The 17,523-nt window shown below is 33.4% G+C and overlaps 1 non-coding gene and 1 pseudogene across 1 annotated transcript; one reads left to right on the top strand and one right to left on the bottom strand.

Moving 5' to 3' along the window:
- Positions 1 to 3,420: 3,420 nt before the first annotated feature.
- TRNAA-UGC (transfer RNA alanine (anticodon UGC)) lies at positions 3,421 to 3,493 on the top strand. The gene has a single exon. It is a non-coding gene; the product is annotated as a tRNA-Ala (tRNA).
- Positions 3,494 to 4,053: 560 nt separating this feature from the next.
- LOC129284631 (probable methyltransferase PMT5) lies at positions 4,054 to 10,872 on the bottom strand (annotated as a pseudogene).
- Positions 10,873 to 17,523: the final 6,651 nt, after the last annotated feature.

The raw sequence follows: 17,523 nt of genomic DNA, 5'->3' as shown, positions 1-17,523 counted from the left end.
CCAAACTTGGAGAAATACATAACAAAGCATGAAATTATGCAAGCCTATTGTATAAATCCTGTCAGAACATTAGCCATTTGGTGTTTAAAATTAATTTCATTTAGTATTTTGTGTGATATCCCAATTTAAATTAATACAAAATAAAAAAGAATATTTGACGGTAATTAAATTAATTAGAAGATGATCATTGGGTGTAACTTAATATATAATTTTAGGTTTAGATGTTTTGAAATAGAAACAAATAATAATTATTATAATGATAATAATAAGTTAAGAATATAAAAGAAGAGAGAAATATAAATTATTAAATAGAGGGAAAGTGGAAACTTGAAACGGTGATGTTTAGAGGAATTTTAAAAAAATCAGACAAGAAATGAGAGGAAAAAATGATGCGGGACCCACTCTTTTTGTTTAAACAAACTCTCCACCCATGGCCATTGTCTTTACCCTGCCCACCTTATCTTTCTTCTTCTTCTTCGCTCTCTGCTTCCGGTGGCGCCGCGCGAGACAGAGGCTGAGAGATCCTTGCAGGCAAGCCTCCATGATAAGATATTTTAGGTGAGATTTCTAACTTTTTAAAATTATGTAGTGTTTTAAATATTTTTTTTAGTTACTTATCCTCTTTAACTGTTAATTTTTTGGCAGTGACAGATCTAGGGTTTGAAAGAGAGACAAATTTATGATGAATAAATCTTGTTGTTGAGATTCTTAGTGGTATGATAAATATTCTGAAATATTATCTTGTTATGAAATTTAGATTTGAGACTTATGAGTTAAATCTTAAATTTTTATGGGTATATTTTTGCTTAATCTGAAAGCATAAGTTTATTTGTTTTTCAAATGATTATTTAGGATAAGAAACAGATTATTATAACTTTAGAATGATGATTTTAGATTTGAGTTCAAGTTAAAACAGACTGAATCAAACATACCGAACTTAACTTGATTTGGTTAGATTTTCGATTTTGCTCACCCATACCTTTCAGGCTTTCACTCGGTTTATCGCTCCCTCATCCTCGTCTTTTAACAATGTCTATTTCTTCCTTCAAGTGATGTTTGGCTCTTCCATTTCCTGGCGACATTCATGTTCAGTTTTAATCATATTTTTTTTTTATTTACAAATAAGTTGATTCTCCTTTTGTTGTTTTTTTTTTTTTTTGGGTCAAATAAGTTGTTTCTCCTTTAACGCGTAAGAAATCTTTCTCCTCCTTTCCCTTTGTTCTTCTGCCTTCTTCATCAAAACTCTGACTTCTGGCTATCAGACAAAAAAAAGAAAAAAAATCCCTCAAAAATGGAAATGGTCTTAAGACCCGTTGGGTCCTTGTTCCAGTCCAAAAGTAGTTTTTTCAGGTCTATATTTGGCTCAATTAATCCAATTCAATCCTATTTATAAATATTGTTTATAAGGACATATATATTATTTATAAATATTAATTTTAATTATTAAAATTAATAAAATAACCTTAATCATAAAGTTAGAGAGTATACCATAATTTCTAACTTCTCTTTGTATCATCAATAAACACCAATAAATTAAAATCAATCTTCAAACTATTTTTTATTATCAAAATATTCTTTTTTATTCCATAAATTTGCACCCAAAATACTCAGAAATTGTAAATTTAATCTCAAGCCTAAAATCATCATTCTATAGTTATAGTAATATGTTCCATGCCCTAAATAATTATCTAAATAGCAACAAATTAACTTATATTTGTAGATTAAATAAAAATTTATTTATAAAAGTTTAGGGTTTAATTCATAAGTCTTAAATTTAACCTCCTTCAACAAATTAATATCTTAGAACATTTATTATAATACTAATAACCTTAACAACTGTATTTATTTATTATAAATTTGTCCCCCTTTTAAACTCTTGATGTGTTACTTTTAAGAAATTAATAATTAAAGAGGTTAAATGATTAAGAAAAATATTTAGAACATTTATGTAGTCTTGAAAAATTTAAAATCACACCTAAAATATCATATTATAGAGCCTTACCTTATGAATCAGCTCTCCCATAGCCGATGCTCTGTGTGTGTGTGTTTGTGCAAGAAGACAAAATGAAAATGGAAAGAAGGGGTGCATTGTATTATTAGGAGAATTACATTCGAGAATTTGGGAAGGTAATTATTTGTAGATAAATACTAATATTGAATGAATTGTTCTTAAAACAGGAATATAATTTTTTTTTTTAATGAGACTTGTTATTGATTATTGTATATAACTAATTTCCTTTTCAAGTCCTTATATGTAATTCTTTCTATTTTATATTTGATTGTGGGTCCCACAATCTCACTTACTCCCTCTCCCTCTCTCTCTCTACATATTAGAGTTGTGCAATCGAGTTACGGGCCAACTTGCGATCTAACTTGTAGGGGTTAGCATTTTAGTGGGTTGGGTTGGGTCAGCCTGTCAAAATAAACAAGTTGGGAAAACCAAACCTAACTAGCACAATAACAGGCTAGTGAGCCCACGGGTCAACTCACAAAATATAATTTTATTTTTTAAAATAATTTAAAATTTATAATCAACATATCATATATAGATAATGATTTTTTTTCATATTATTTTTTAAAATAAAATTTAAATATAAATCTATATTATTTTTCTTAATGAATTTATGTTTGTAATTTCAATTAATAGGTCTTATGATATTGACAAATAATATATATTCAAAATATTTTTTATAAAAACTAACAAATAATTGATTTACAAATTATAACAAACTTCATTTGTAAATTTTAAGAAAGATTTATATTATTTTTTAAATGTAAAGAATATATTTGAGATTCATAAATTATATATTTAAAAAATATTATCATTATTATAAATTTATAAAACATGTATTGTGATTGAATTTTTTTTTTTGAAAAAACAGGCCAACCCATTCTAACTTGTCATTTTTGCGGGTTAGGCTAGCTTAATTCATTTTAAAAAATGAGTTAATTCTTTTAACCCAACTCATTAAAATTGACGGGTTGAATGAGCTAGCCCATGAACTCAACTCATTTTTTCGGCTCTAATATATATGCTCCTTTTTTTTTCTTTTATTTTTTATTTCATTTATCAATCTAATTCTTTGTTTTATACTTATTTATTTATATTTTTATTTCTAAAAATTCTTAACTTAAAATTATATTATAAGTTAAGTTCAATAAAACATCTCCCTATTATTTTTAATTATTTTATTTTTTATTTAATCTAATTAACTTATAAAATTTTTAAATTGAAATGTTACACTTTGGGAGCAAAAGGAGGGAAAAATCAGATTTCATTATGCTCTATCTGGAATTTTGTTGCTCCACGGACCTTGGTAGACAGGCTCCCTAATTTTTTATCCCAAGTTTGATTGGGGTCTTGGGGAATAGATATGTTACCATAAATTCTTATGTGACTAAACAAAGAAATCACAACTTGGGGATGTAGCTCAAATGGTAGAGCGCTCGCTTTGCATGCGAGAGGTACAGGGTTCGATCCCCTGCATCTCCACTACTCATTTATATTAAAGCGCTTTGATCCTTTCATCGACGCCGAACTCGAAGCCCCAAAAATAGACAGAGAAAATCATTCCCAAACTTTCACCGTCAAACGTTCAGGATTTGATTATAATAAGTTTTTTGCACTACAATTCCAATGAAGAAGGTGTGGTCATGTTTGAGTTTGTTGGGAAAAATGTTTAGGGATAGAAGAAGAAACAGAACTCCATAGCAGACGTATTCGAGTCCAGATAGATGAACAGAAGATGGCTACAAGAGATAGAAGAAGAAGTAGAGCTCAAAAGCACCATTGAAGGCTCTATTGAGTTATGACTGAATATGTCTTGAAAATCTGAGGCTATCCTGAATTATGCTATGCAGTGACTCATAACCGATGGAAGATTTAATCAGGGGGCAAAAAAGTAGCATTATTTGCTAGAAAAGAAAAATTCTTCATTGTTGCAAGGCTATATCTTTTCTGGAGTTTTATTTGTGCCTAGATGATATTTGCATTCGCACAAAATTGAGGGAGGAGGATCATGACACCTTGTAGATACGATGAATAATAAATAGTTCAGAGTTGCAATATCAAAATTTCATTCTTGAATTTTGTGGCCATTCACAATCTTGGTCAAAAAATAGTGATTGTTTGACAGATGCTTCGAGTCCAATGGTGATCAATGAAGAAATCATACAGAAAAAATTGCTAAAACATATTGGATGAATGAATTACAACAAACTGCTTTGATCAAAAAGGAAACCAAAAAAAGAAATTAAAAAATCTGTGGCTAGCTTCCAAAGAATTTTTAGTCTAAAACTTCCTCATCCTTGTTCCAATTGTGGACATGGGGGAACACATCAAAGCTCTGGGTGCTATATATACATTGCTGTGCCGACCAAACAATTTATCCTCTGAAATTATACAATTGATTTCATCAGTGTTACAACAAATCACTGCAGGTCAGAACAAAAATAAATTGATGACTTTTTACTATGCTCCAAATGAGTTTATTTCATATCTACAGATATCAGGAACTGCAGTTTCTCAACCTTACATCATTGTCCAAGCCTAAAATATTACAAAAGGGAATTGCAGTTCTTCATGCAGAATTTCCTTTGAGTGCTTCATTTACAATTTCTGATAACAGTCATACTATGATCAATCCAGATCCTATGTCTCATAGGTCCAATGTGATGCTCTTAATCCTATTTAATTTAATTTTAGGGTAAAATCACACTATGGTTTAAACCATTCTCTTCACATTTCTTACTTTTTCCAGTTACCATTTAATCACCTTGTAATATTTTGTATCAATTTTAACATTAATTAGATATGTTTTTCATGCGTTGCACAGTCTGAAGTGAGCTGTATTATTCATAAGTTACTATAAATTTTAGATTATATATATTGATAATCCAAGTGAAAGTTAAAACAACAAGCATTCACTATCTTTCACTCATACCTTGAAAGTCATTCAAGGCTATTATGAAGATTAAGCTGATGTTTCAAAATTGAAACCATATGCTTAATTCCAATAATGGCCTCATATCACTGAAAATGTTCCACTATTCATACCTAGTTAGTAACAGAAAAATCCACATGAGCGTTTAATGGGGGCACAATTTTCCATTAATTTTTTACCAAACTAAATGCCACTGTCAAAATGACAAACTTAAAATATTTACCAGAGCAAAAAAGAAATTGGGTTCTTTAACCATGGTGAGACGTGTCGGAGCTCAATCAATCATTTTTTCACAAACGGTTTCTGGCAAACAAGTAGTAGCCATTCACTGCCATCCTGAAGGTCAATTACCCTTCCTTCCCAACGCATCTGTGTTGCAAGCGTGCGGCCAATCTCTATAGCTCCCTTGTTATCAGAAAGAATGATCCATCCCTATCAAGCAATGAAACCAGAAGTTCAATCTGTTAGGGTTGCTAGAGTTGGACCATTCCAGTATACCTATAGTCTGACACCCGCAGTACCACAGCATTCTAATTTCAAAAATAAGTATTTGAAGGGTGCATAAGAATAAACGGCCATGCATCATTAAGGTCAAATAAATGAAAGTAAAGAGTCTACGAAACCAGCATTTCCAGAGGATAAGATCAAATGCAAGACGTAGGGGAATAGTTGGGATTGGAAGAGAATTAATGTTCCGCTTAATATCGAAGCATATTTTCTATATGATCATAATATAAAATCCAACTTACCACAACATAAAATTTTCTGCAATCATGATAATGGATAAAGGGACATGATTACCTCTGGACGCAGTATTCTATCCATCTCCAAAAATAAGTCTTTCATGCTGCACCTATCCGAAGCCAGATGAGAGAGAAGTCCATTTGCATGAAGCATATCATACGTCCGAGGGTAGGTTGGGAAAGGCTCGCACCTGCACATCAACAAGTGGATTACACAAAAATGAATTTTCCTGAAGCTCATGAACAATGAGTTTATTTTAGAAGAGATGGAGGAGTTTCATGGATGATGAAGATAATGAAAAGCGCATAAAATGTGGATCTTTTTGCCAAACTAGATTTCCCAGTAGACTTGGAGGTTTCAGGGTAACAAATCGGATGCGTAAGTACTGTTTCTTCTCAAGAAAAAAGGAAAAGAAGACTTGAATGAACAAGAGCATACCAGTCATGAAGAACACCGGCAAACCCTCTATCTAGTATAAGAGGAAGTGTATTAGAAGCCTGGACAGGAACAACGTTCATTACCCACACTGATTTTCTTCGTTCTAGGAGAGCATGATTAAAACCCCCATATTTAGCACTCATGTCCATCACATTACGTAACATGTTAAATGGAGGCAGTGGATCTTCATCTCCTAGCCTTTTTGGATGGTCGGAGAAAATTAAGGGTGTAAGCAAAGACCAAAAGTTGCTGACAGCTGCTCTCCAAAATTGCATGTCTTGATAGAAGTCTGTAGGCTCAACTCCTGCAGTACTATGAAGAGATAAGTGCAAAGGCAAAACATGGTACAACATGAGGATGAAAATTGAGTGGTGAAGCGAGGAGAAGATAATCAGAATCTGTTTAAAAAAGATACTTTCCGTGAATTTTAAGTTCGGCTGTGCTCAATACAGATACAGATCTGTTCTGTATTGGTATCCAGCGCTTGCTAGAGGTCCCACTTATACATGGCACGAGAGGCTTGTAATATAACTGAGCATCACCCCCTTCTTTACAAAGTGGTACAGAATCCTGCTTACTACAAAATTAAAAAAACACATACGTCACTAACTTCTGTCAAGTTATAATAGGAACTCTACAAAGGACAACTAATAGTTGTAAACTTGATATCAATAATCTTCCATAAACGGTTAATTACTATGATTGAACAAAGCAAACATTCACATTTTTCAATATCCCTTACCGTGCTGAATAGCATTTAGTATCAGCAGTCTTCTGCCAGATAAAAGTCTCATCCTGCTGAGCTAGAAGAGTCCAACAGATTTTTTTGGGCCAGATCTTCCATTGGGTTCAACATGATTCTCTTTTTCAGGTTTACCTGCGATGCACCTCTTATTGGCCTGCTTGTGGGTGAAGTTAAAACAAAGTATCCTCCGGGTTTAAGAACACGGTCAACCTCTATAAGGAATAGACCATCTGTAGAATAAAGTCATTGTCAGTAAGAAAAAATGTTCACAGAACTTCATACATGAGCTAAATAATGAAGAACTAATAAATTGCAGTGAAGTATTCATAAAGTATTGAAAAAAGGGATAATGCCAAAGGCATTACTCTAGAGAGTAAGGGCAGGTGTCACTTCTTCATAACGACATTCAAGTATCCATCCCAACCTCTCACTTGATTGGGGTATAATTATATATTTGAACAAAAATAGCATTTGCTTAACCTAAACACAATTGATACTAAAACCAAGATATGAATTCACCACTAAAATATAAACAAAATAAATACAGCACGAAAGGCTACAGGCCAAAAACTGTGAAGATCTAAAATGTCAGCTAGAAAGTAACCCAGTGCATGGTTCAGTGATTTCCACTTTCTGTCAAGTTACTGCAGATATAATAACGCATAAAGGCTACGGTGAAAGCCTTAAAAAAAAAAATGACAGAGAGATTACCAATTTCTTGATTAAATGGGGGAAAGTACCTGTTGGCCTTTATGCCTATTTTTATGTTTTTTAACAAAACTAATTCCATCTCCCTTGTCAACATTTATTCTTTACCCCTTAATTGTATTCACATGACAACAGCATGATAAATTCCAGAAAGATCAGGTACCAATACCCCAAACTCAGTGCATTGACAGTGGACTCTGAGCAAATACTTGTACTCTAAGAAGCAGAGACAGTGACAGTGACAGTGACACTGACATGGGCCACTAATACCAATACCAGCTGGAACATAAATAGTCAATGTGATGGCAAAGCAAATCTAAGGAGTCAGGTTCTTTTTGAATTCTCACATTGTGTCTAATACTAGGAATCCAGCATATGTCAAAGAAGGTTTAGAAAAACGCGTCGAAGAAAGAAATGGATCTGATATAAATGTGCCAGTTTCACAGGCTGTACTAGTGCATCCCCATGTCTCCTAGTACTTGTAATGCCTAACCACTAGGTTCCAGCTTAAATTTGTGCATTGACATACAAGGTCCTCGTTAATAAATAAATATTGCATATCAATAAGATTTCACCTTGTATCTCCCACTTGCTGACTCAAGAAAAACCGCAAGCATCAATCAGAACCTGCAAAACTTTTTCAGTAACATTAAAATTAAATTGACATCAGCTGTAAATCAAGTTTTGGATGTTTCTGTACTATGTTTCAGCTCAAATCTCAAAGCCCCAAACACTTTCCTCATTGATCATCCATCCACCATATATATTATTTCAGGAGTTACTGAGGTTGAATAACTAATTTTTCCATGGAGAGAAATAATGTATATTTTCTTAGGTTCTATGACACCAATGATGCAGCACCTCAAAATCAGTCTATTCTCTTATTCTCTAACCTTAATCTAGAACAACTTTGGACAACTAAAACCCCACCCTTCATCTTTAATTAATGAATGATGAATACATTCATCAGTAGGTAAGGCAATAAACAGGAAAAACTAGTTTGCAGGTAATATGTCAAGCAAGAAAGTCTAGGAAAGAAATGAATTTGAATTTCACTAAGATGTCAAAAGAAGTTTACTACCGAGGGTAGATTAATGCCTCTTAAATCTATAATTACCTTTCTCGTCCCACATGATACCACTCTGAGCACAGTGAATCATATCAAATGATAACAAAGGATATGGAAGCTGTCTTGTAATAAAGTTGCCAATCACTGCAGGAAGACCCCTCTCAAGGGTCAATTGAACCTGGCTGCCAGTAGCCTCATACGCCGCAATACAAATTGCCATTAGATTCAATGTGGCTAAATGAGCTCCAAAGCTACCAAATCCACAATCGATGTCTAGTATAGTCCGGATCTGTCATAATGCCACAAATATAAATATTTCACAATATATGATGCTACAGAATTATCATGGTCCTGGGTGATAACTGAAAATAGAATATAGGCAGCTAAATAATGTATTCTTTCCTATTTTACTATAAACAGAACTATTTTGAATAGATCCTGTGCCTATCAAACAATATTGTTCACCAAAGAACTATTTGGAGACAGAAGACTTACACCAGCTTGAGAAAATTCAGTGTCACTACCTAAGCCTATCATCTCAGCCAGTTGACGAGAGTACTCTTTGACACCACCAAAGATCAAACCATCATCTGAATGAAAAGCAATTTGATTTTCCTCTAATAGCATCAACCTAGATAATATTTTACAAGAGATTTAGATAGTGAAAACATATTCATTGTAAAACCATAATGGAGAAAGACATTGTAAAAATGGTGGTGCTTTAATTGATAGTCATTTATAAAGGCTTAAACAATGTATTCTGGCCATTTCCCCACCCTAGGAGCTATATAAAGAAATACCTTTTGGTCAGACTTCCAGAAGAAAGAAATTGGTCTTTGGATATCTTCACGTTTCCACTCCATATAACATCCCTACCAGCTGCCCATCTCAGGGGAATCTTATAGTCTTTAGGAGTTCGAACCAGACAACTCTCACCCTCTCTTGAAATTCACAATGCCGATCAAACTCCTCACCTGCTCCAAAGCCTGCTAACAAGTTTGCCGAAACATTGTGGCAAGGCACAAAATTTTCCCTTTCCTTGCCACAAAAGCCAAGCTCTCCTTGCCTAGCAGCACCCAATGTCACTGCACTTAACTCCAAATAATCAACTGCTACTTGCTCTTTTATCCTTCTATAGTTTGAATAAATGGAAGATGCAGGAAAGTGATGTACTGGTTGAATATTATTTGGAGAATATGAGCTCAAGACAAAAATTAGTGCAAGCAGGATAATTAGGCACATGACTAACCAGGTCCCCGGTGGTCTAGTGCCAAAAGTGATTAACAATTTATTATACCAGGATCTTCTCATCTTCAAATCGTGTAACTGCTTTCGCACTGATTTAAAACCACCAAAATTCAAATTCTGTCATGATATATAAGCTTCCATTTATGTTACCCGGAATATTGGCAATTCCCAAAGCATTTAAAAAATAGCTCAAACTCCTTTCTGGACGTGCATTTCTTTTGCCAAATGGTGTTACCTTCTCCCTCACATGATTAAGAGAAAATGCTCAGTATATTCATCATAAACCCATCAAGAACGTACTTAAACAAGTCTTTCATTATGATGCTTAAAAATCGGCACGCAACTCTGAATTAACAATTCAGAATCAGCCCAAGCGCATAAAATAATGGCAAATTCCCGGATATATCTAAATTCAGTTGCTGGAAATGGTTGACCATTAAAATTCCTCTAGAACTGATATTCCACAACCAATCGATTAATCCGATCGCCTGCAACAAAAATAAAGAAAATTCACTCCATTAATCTCCCACAACTAAGTGGCCACCCATTTCATTCCTAAGAACGTTTAGCTGAATCTCACAACCGATTCTTCTCGGAACCGCGCGCAAACAATGTCTACCCATTTATCATTTCCATGTTTCACACAATTCCCATGACAAAAACTCGAAAATTTCCATCTCCAAAAAACATTAAAATGTCAAAAGGAAGAAAATGTAATAAGATCCGATCGAAGCCTCGTCACGTAAACATGAAAAGAACACTGCACTTGAATTCAGTGAGGAAAACTGAAGACAGAAAATATATGGAATTAGGGTTTTATTCGTACCACTTGAGATCGTTAGAGAGTGAGATTCAGAAGCAATGTGTTGAATGGAAAGAGCGCTAATTGCGGTTGTGTTCAAATCATTTGGATGCTTCCTATGTTCACATTGGTCGTTCATCTACCACAGATTGATTAACAAAATATAACAGAAAAGTTAATTACTGAATTTGGAAACCAACCAAAGAATAAACGTCAGAAAATTACATTCAAATATCAAGAGATTGTGTCAGGCCAAAAAGAAAAAAAGAAAAAAAAAAAAAAACAGCATGACGCAATGATTGGCCAAAACAAATCATTGTGTTATATAATTAATAGTTAAGAGTTTAAAGAATTTATAAATTTGTTACAAGTTAACAAAAATTACAGAAATATTCACTCTGCTAAATTTTGAATTTCATCACTTTCTTTAATTAAACATAAATAAGATAGGAATAATCTTTAAAATAAACTTGACGGTAATAATTATCTTCAGTACTTAGTAAAAATTTGAAAGTTGGCCCAAAAAATCTAAATTTTTTATCATCAATTAAATCAAATAAATTGTATCATAATATCACTCTATTATTCGTTATTTGATTTTTTTTTTAAATGAGCATGTGCAGAAGTTAAACTCCAAACCTTAAATTTTTCTTTCTTTCTTTTTTTTTTTTTTTAAGTTTCTTGTTTATGGGAGTCTCATTGATTAGTTTATCTATCTCCTGGTGTCAAGATAAATCTCGCCCATCTTAAAAAAAAAAATCAAGACAAGACACAAGTTTAGTGTCAGGATGTGCCGTCCCATCCTAGATGTGTATCTTTACTATTTTTTTTTTTAAAAATGCATTCTTTATTTTAGGTATGTGACTGTTGTAACACAGTAATTAAAATTAAGTTGCGTAGTTGTAATTTATGGTTGTTCATTTTAGTTTTTTAAGACTTAAAAAGTTATATAATTTGATAAATTTTGTATTAGACTTAAGTTATATTTTTTTAATCTCTTATAATTGATTGGTTCTGTTAGTTTTATTACCACTTCTGTGATCTCTATATTAGTTTCAAAAGAAAATTTTGTATTTAATTACTCAAAATTTAAAAATTTTAGTTGTGGTTTGATAAAAAAAAATATACTCTCTCCGTTCAAAAATGTAAGGCATTTTTAACTGAATCTCACCTCCTAATAAAGTAGTTATTTATTTTTTAACTAATCTTATCTTTTTATATTTACTCCTATTAAACACCTCATAATAAATATAAAGTTACTATCAATAGGGACATTTTAAAAAAAAAGACAATGATTACATTTCAAAAGATTAAAAATGCCTTATATTTTTAACATTCAACTTTTTAAAAAATGTTTTACATGTTTAAATAGAGAGAGTATATATATATATATGTTCATTATTTAATTCTCATCTTTCCAACTCTCTCTTTCACTCTTTATCTTTTTTATTGGGATTTCTGGGACTCATTCCATCTCAATCTTAAAGAGAAGCAAACAACTTTTAATATATGACAAGATACTAAGTAAAAATTCATTCTTATTTCTTTTTTAGAATGAGACACAAGATAAAACTGTTCTGATCACCCACTATCTCATGAACACAATGTTTTGAAACTCAAACCGGACATTGAATCAGAAAGAGCAATGAATTGTGGTTTTCATGATTTAACCGATTAGACCGGCGGTCGAACCGGTGATATAAAAATTAAATAAAAAATAAATTTATATGCGCAATTATATAAATAAAACATTAATTTGTCAATGATGCTTGAGATCTTGACCCTAAAAACTAGATACTTAGATCATTGGAGCTAGAGGTAGAGGCATGTCAATACAAGCTCGTGATCTCAAAGGAAAATGTTGGAGTTGGAGGCATGCCATCATGTCATGACTCACAAGCTTTCAATCTTGATGCTAAAGATTGGATCTTTAGAGCTGGAGGTAGATGTTGGAAAAGAAGTTAGAGATTGAGTTTGGGCCATGAAGGAAAGATTGGAGAAGAGAAGAAAAGAGAGAATTAGTGATTAGAGAAGAGAAATTGTGAATCTAAGCAACTCAACCTAAATTTCTTCTTCTTTTTTTTTTTTAATTTTTTTGGCTTTAAACCGAGTTGACCTAGGTCCGATTTTCGGGTCAAAACCAATCGGTTCAATCTAGGTCAACTCCGGTCAAACACTAAATTGGTTCAATTGATTGAACCAGACCGTTTTATTCAGTGGGTGACGATCAGACCGGTCGAATTGCTTGGTCCAATCCAGTTTTAACAACATTGCGTGAACATCCTGAAAGCTGAAACCATAAGAGCGTGTTGCTAGATCTTTCCTGTCAAGCCATGAGTTGGAATCGGCAAAACAAAAGATTTATAAATAATTTAACGATATTCAACTAAATTGAACGATTTTCAAAGGAATCATGCCGGTTATGTTAGCGAATAATTTTTAATATGTTTTAACTTTTAATTAGTATATTTATAATTAGTTGTCATGAAGACTTTTCGAAGATTTCAAACTTACAGTGAATTGAACCCATTCCCTTACATTCGTAAAGCAAAAGAAACGACATCACAGAATTTCTGGAGCTCGTGCCAATGTTCATGTGCATCACAAACGAAGAGCATGCAAACTCATCTCCTATTCTAGATTAGAGATGCTACACGCATCATTCCAAGTAAATGTTGGGACTAGAGAGCATTTAAAAGGGGAAGAACAGCTTCAAGAGATTACGTATAAGTGATTATAGGATCACATTTTAATCCAAAATTTCAAGACATCTTTTTCATTTATATACATCTTTTTCATTTATAAATTTTAATAATACTTTGTTTGATTTTATTGAAAATGAGAGGAGGAGAGATGTTTTTAATAATTTTTCGTTTGGTTTAGAAGGGAAAGAAATATAATAATTAATTTATTATTATATCTTTATAAATTAGTTTATTTTTAAAATTGTTCCTTTTATCAAGTAATTTTTCACCTTAATTAAATTATAATTTTAAATGGTGTTATATTTTTTAAAAAATGTATTATAATTTTTATATTAATTATTGTAATATATGGATATTCAAACCTAATCACACCCACATCATGATTATTTTTTTAATCAGGATAGGGAAGTGAGTCACTGTAGAAAAGTGCCAGTGAAAAGATGGTAAGTCAGAAACTAAGGACAAAATTGTCAAAAACTTTAGCTTCCTTTCGATAAAACTCATAAATTAAAAAGGAGGGATGGAGGAGAAAATTTTGGCTCTCCTTCCAGAAAACTCCAATTAGGCATATTTTTAAGTTATTGAATTTATAAGTTTTTTTTTTAACTTATATTCTTCTTTTTCATCTTAATTTCATGTTACGTGCAACTTTTTTCCTGTGTAAAGTCAACTCATACTAAACATTTCAATAATAAATGTGATCATTTTTTAAAATATTTTTTTACTTATAGGAAGGTTTTACAGCATTGAGGTGCCATCAACTTCCAAACTTTTCTCCATGAACCCATCAATTCCATCCTTGCATGAGGAGCAGTATACTCACATGAGCTTACTTAACAGTGAACTTATGATTTAGGGTAAGTTTACCTTCACTACTTGTCTGAACTATTAAAATTGATTTTGTACTCCTAAAAATTATTAAATCTAAATTACCAAATCCATGTTGGAATATTATTTATGAATTAGCATTAATTAATAAGCTCAATAAATTGGTCTTTATGATCTTGTGTGGACCGTGATAGATGGACCACACAAGTGAGCCCAATGGGCAGAGGCCCAACCCACAACCCAGTAGCCGTCAGTTATTTCCTATCTCTTAACTGACTGAGTCAGAGATAATAGATAATATAATTATTTAATTATTTAATAAGGCGGTTACCGATCTGATCTATATAAGGCGATTAGTCGGTAACCACAAACACACGACTCATTCTTCTACTTCCATTATCTCTGAACTCTCTGAAGGCTCTGGGGACTTGTGGGTTGTGTACCTGCCTATACTTGAGGTAATCGAGATTTCTCTAGCACTCATGGATTCTTCAAGTACGCATGAATTACTTTATTCTATCATATTTACTATACATATGAATTGAGATAATTAGATTCAACACGTGGCATCAGAGTCTGGTTACAAACATCAATCTATATATCTCAATTTATTATTATTTATTTTATGCATATGAGCATGTTCAGATTTTATTAACATGCTTGATAATTTTTTTTCTTTTCATTATTATCATTGAAAATGAGTATAAGATTTACTGTATATTGCCGTGCGCCTCTCTCCCTTCTCTTTCCTTTTATTCTTGTTTTAATCAACACCGGGGAGCTTTGGAATCATGGACTCTTCAGTGTTGTCCAAAAAAAAAGGGGAGGTTCTGTCATCGCCGGCGTTCTCTTTCCGCCTCTTCAAGTTCACGACGTCGCTGTGGAACTACCACCATCGTGGTAACTGGCAGCTTCAGGTTCGCCGGCGTCCGGCAACCGTTGCACGCCGGCAACACCTTCCTTCTCATCTTCCAACTCGCGGCTGGAGAGGACCCAAAACGGGTCGTGGGGTTTTGTGGATTATGGGCCCACAATTTAGTTTGGGCCCAAATCCAAAAAAAAAGGGAGAAGCTGGCGGCGCAAAGGAAACTGGATCCTAGGGATTCGGTTTCTGTGTTTTGGGCCCAGATGAAATCTAGGCCTGGTTCCAAAAAAAAAAACTTCTGTTAATTGCGTTTCGACCCCAGTTTTAAATTACCTATTTGGGCCCATAATTTCTTGTATTTATGTATTATCCCCAATATATTTCTAGAAATCACAGTTCAGTCCCTTAACTTCCAGAATTTCAATTTTGACCCAAATCTCTTCCAGAATTACCCCTTTACCCCTGGATGCCTTTTAAAATTTTACCCAAGTTCTAAATTTGTTCCCTAATTCTCAAAAGACCTTAAGGACTTTTAAAATTATTTTTTGTTTTGTCCTAAAGTCATAAAGTTTGTGACTTTGTAAATTATTGATGATGTTTAGGATCTTGTAGCATTGATAATGGACATACCCCATAGGTATGACATTATTAATGTGATTTTGATGGTTGGCTTTGAGAATAGGCTAATAGCACTCCTTTAATGTATTAGATATTTATTGTACCCTATAGGTATGGAAATGTTTAATGCATTATTTTGTATGGACTTTTGTGTGAGCTAAATCTTTATGGTATATGAGCCTTCTTGGTGCATGGTTATAGTTGCATAATTGATAATCGCTTATTGGGAATTCTGTTTTATAATTATGTTGTGCACGCATAATTAATATTTTCCATTTTCTATTTTGCGATTTCAGTTTCTGCTTTTACGCAACTATCCTTTATGAAGGCTCTTAATGGGACTAACTATGATGACTGGAAAGAGTCTCTCAATATGTATCTGACCATTTTTGAGAAAGATTTAGCTCTGAGAGAGCCCAAGCCTGCGGATCTCTCTTCCGAGTCCAGTGCTTCTGAAATAGCCTTCCGTAAACAATGGAGTGAGTCCAACCGGATCTGTCTAGCGATCATCAAGTACACAATTGAAAAGGAAATTAGGGACAGCATTCCTGAAAATGATACTGCAGTGGAGTACTTGAAAGCTATTGATAACAAATACAAGAAGCTTGACAAGACTCAAAAGAACTATTATCTGTCACTTCTTGACAATACTCGATACGACGGAGTTTCTGGTGTCAGGGAGCACATTCTGAAGCTTGTTCATTACTATAACAAGCTTAAGTCATATGGGATTGATTTGGGTGAAAGCACCTTGATTTACCGTGTTCTTCAATCACTGCCATCAGAGTACGCATTCTTGAGGACTTCATACAACTCACAAGAAGCTGAATGGTCTGTTGACCAGATGATATCGATAGTCACTCAAGAAGAGGAAGCTATAAAGAAGAATTCCTCTCACTCAATAAACTATGTTTTCCATGGCTCTAGCAGCAAATCTGGAGGGTCACATAAGAAAAAGGGAAAGAAGCATGATGCCCCAAAGCCTAATAATCCAACCTTTAAGAAGGATGGTGATAAGAGTGAGAAGTCGAGGAAGAAACCCTTTAAAGGGTTATGCAATTATTGCAAGAAACCGGGTCACATTAAAACTAATTGCTTCAAATTGAAGAACAAACAAGAAAGTGAAGGCACAACTCTTCAAACTGCCCCTCTGGCTCTAGTTTGTTTTGAATCTAACACCATTGAAACTTCTTTTGACTCATGGTGGCTGGATTCTGGTGCCACTGTACATGTTGTGAATTCTCCACAGGGGCTAAGAAACCAGAAGGTTCCAAGAAAGGCATAGAGGTCAGTCTTTGGCATAGCAGGGAGCAAGGCATCGGTTGAATGCATTGAAACTATTTCTTTGTATTTAAATTCTGGTCATGTTTTACATTTGAACAATGTTGTTTATGTACCTTCTGCGAAGAGGAATTTAATTTCAACTTCTGCATTGGATATTTGTGGCTATTCATTCTTCCAAGGAAATGGAAAAATTGACATTTGTTTTGATTCCATTAATGTTGGTGTCGCTTCCTTGATATATGGTTTATATCGATTGAATGATTGGTCACTTGAACTTCCTAATCTTCATGTCAATGCTGCTATTGGGCATAAACATCAAAGGCCTAATGATAATTCCTTTATGTTATGGCATCGTCGTTTGGGTCATATCTCTAGAGAGAGATTAGAACGCATGATCAAGTAAGGTGTCTTACGAGACCTTGATTTCTCAGATTTTGAGACTTGTGTTGACTGTATAAAGGGAAAATTCCCTGCTAGAGCTAGAACCAAAGGGGCAAAGAGGTCTGAAAATACTTTAGACCTAATC

Source organism: Prosopis cineraria, unplaced genomic scaffold (genome assembly GCF_029017545.1).
Source record: "Prosopis cineraria cultivar Desert tree isolate PC_DT_omini unplaced genomic scaffold, ASM2901754v1 PC10, whole genome shotgun sequence".
In the NCBI taxonomy this organism is placed as follows: Eukaryota; Viridiplantae; Streptophyta; class Magnoliopsida; order Fabales; family Fabaceae; genus Prosopis; species Prosopis cineraria.
The sequence above is the reverse complement of the archived record's forward strand: the minus strand, read 5'-3'. Positions and strand labels throughout refer to the sequence as shown.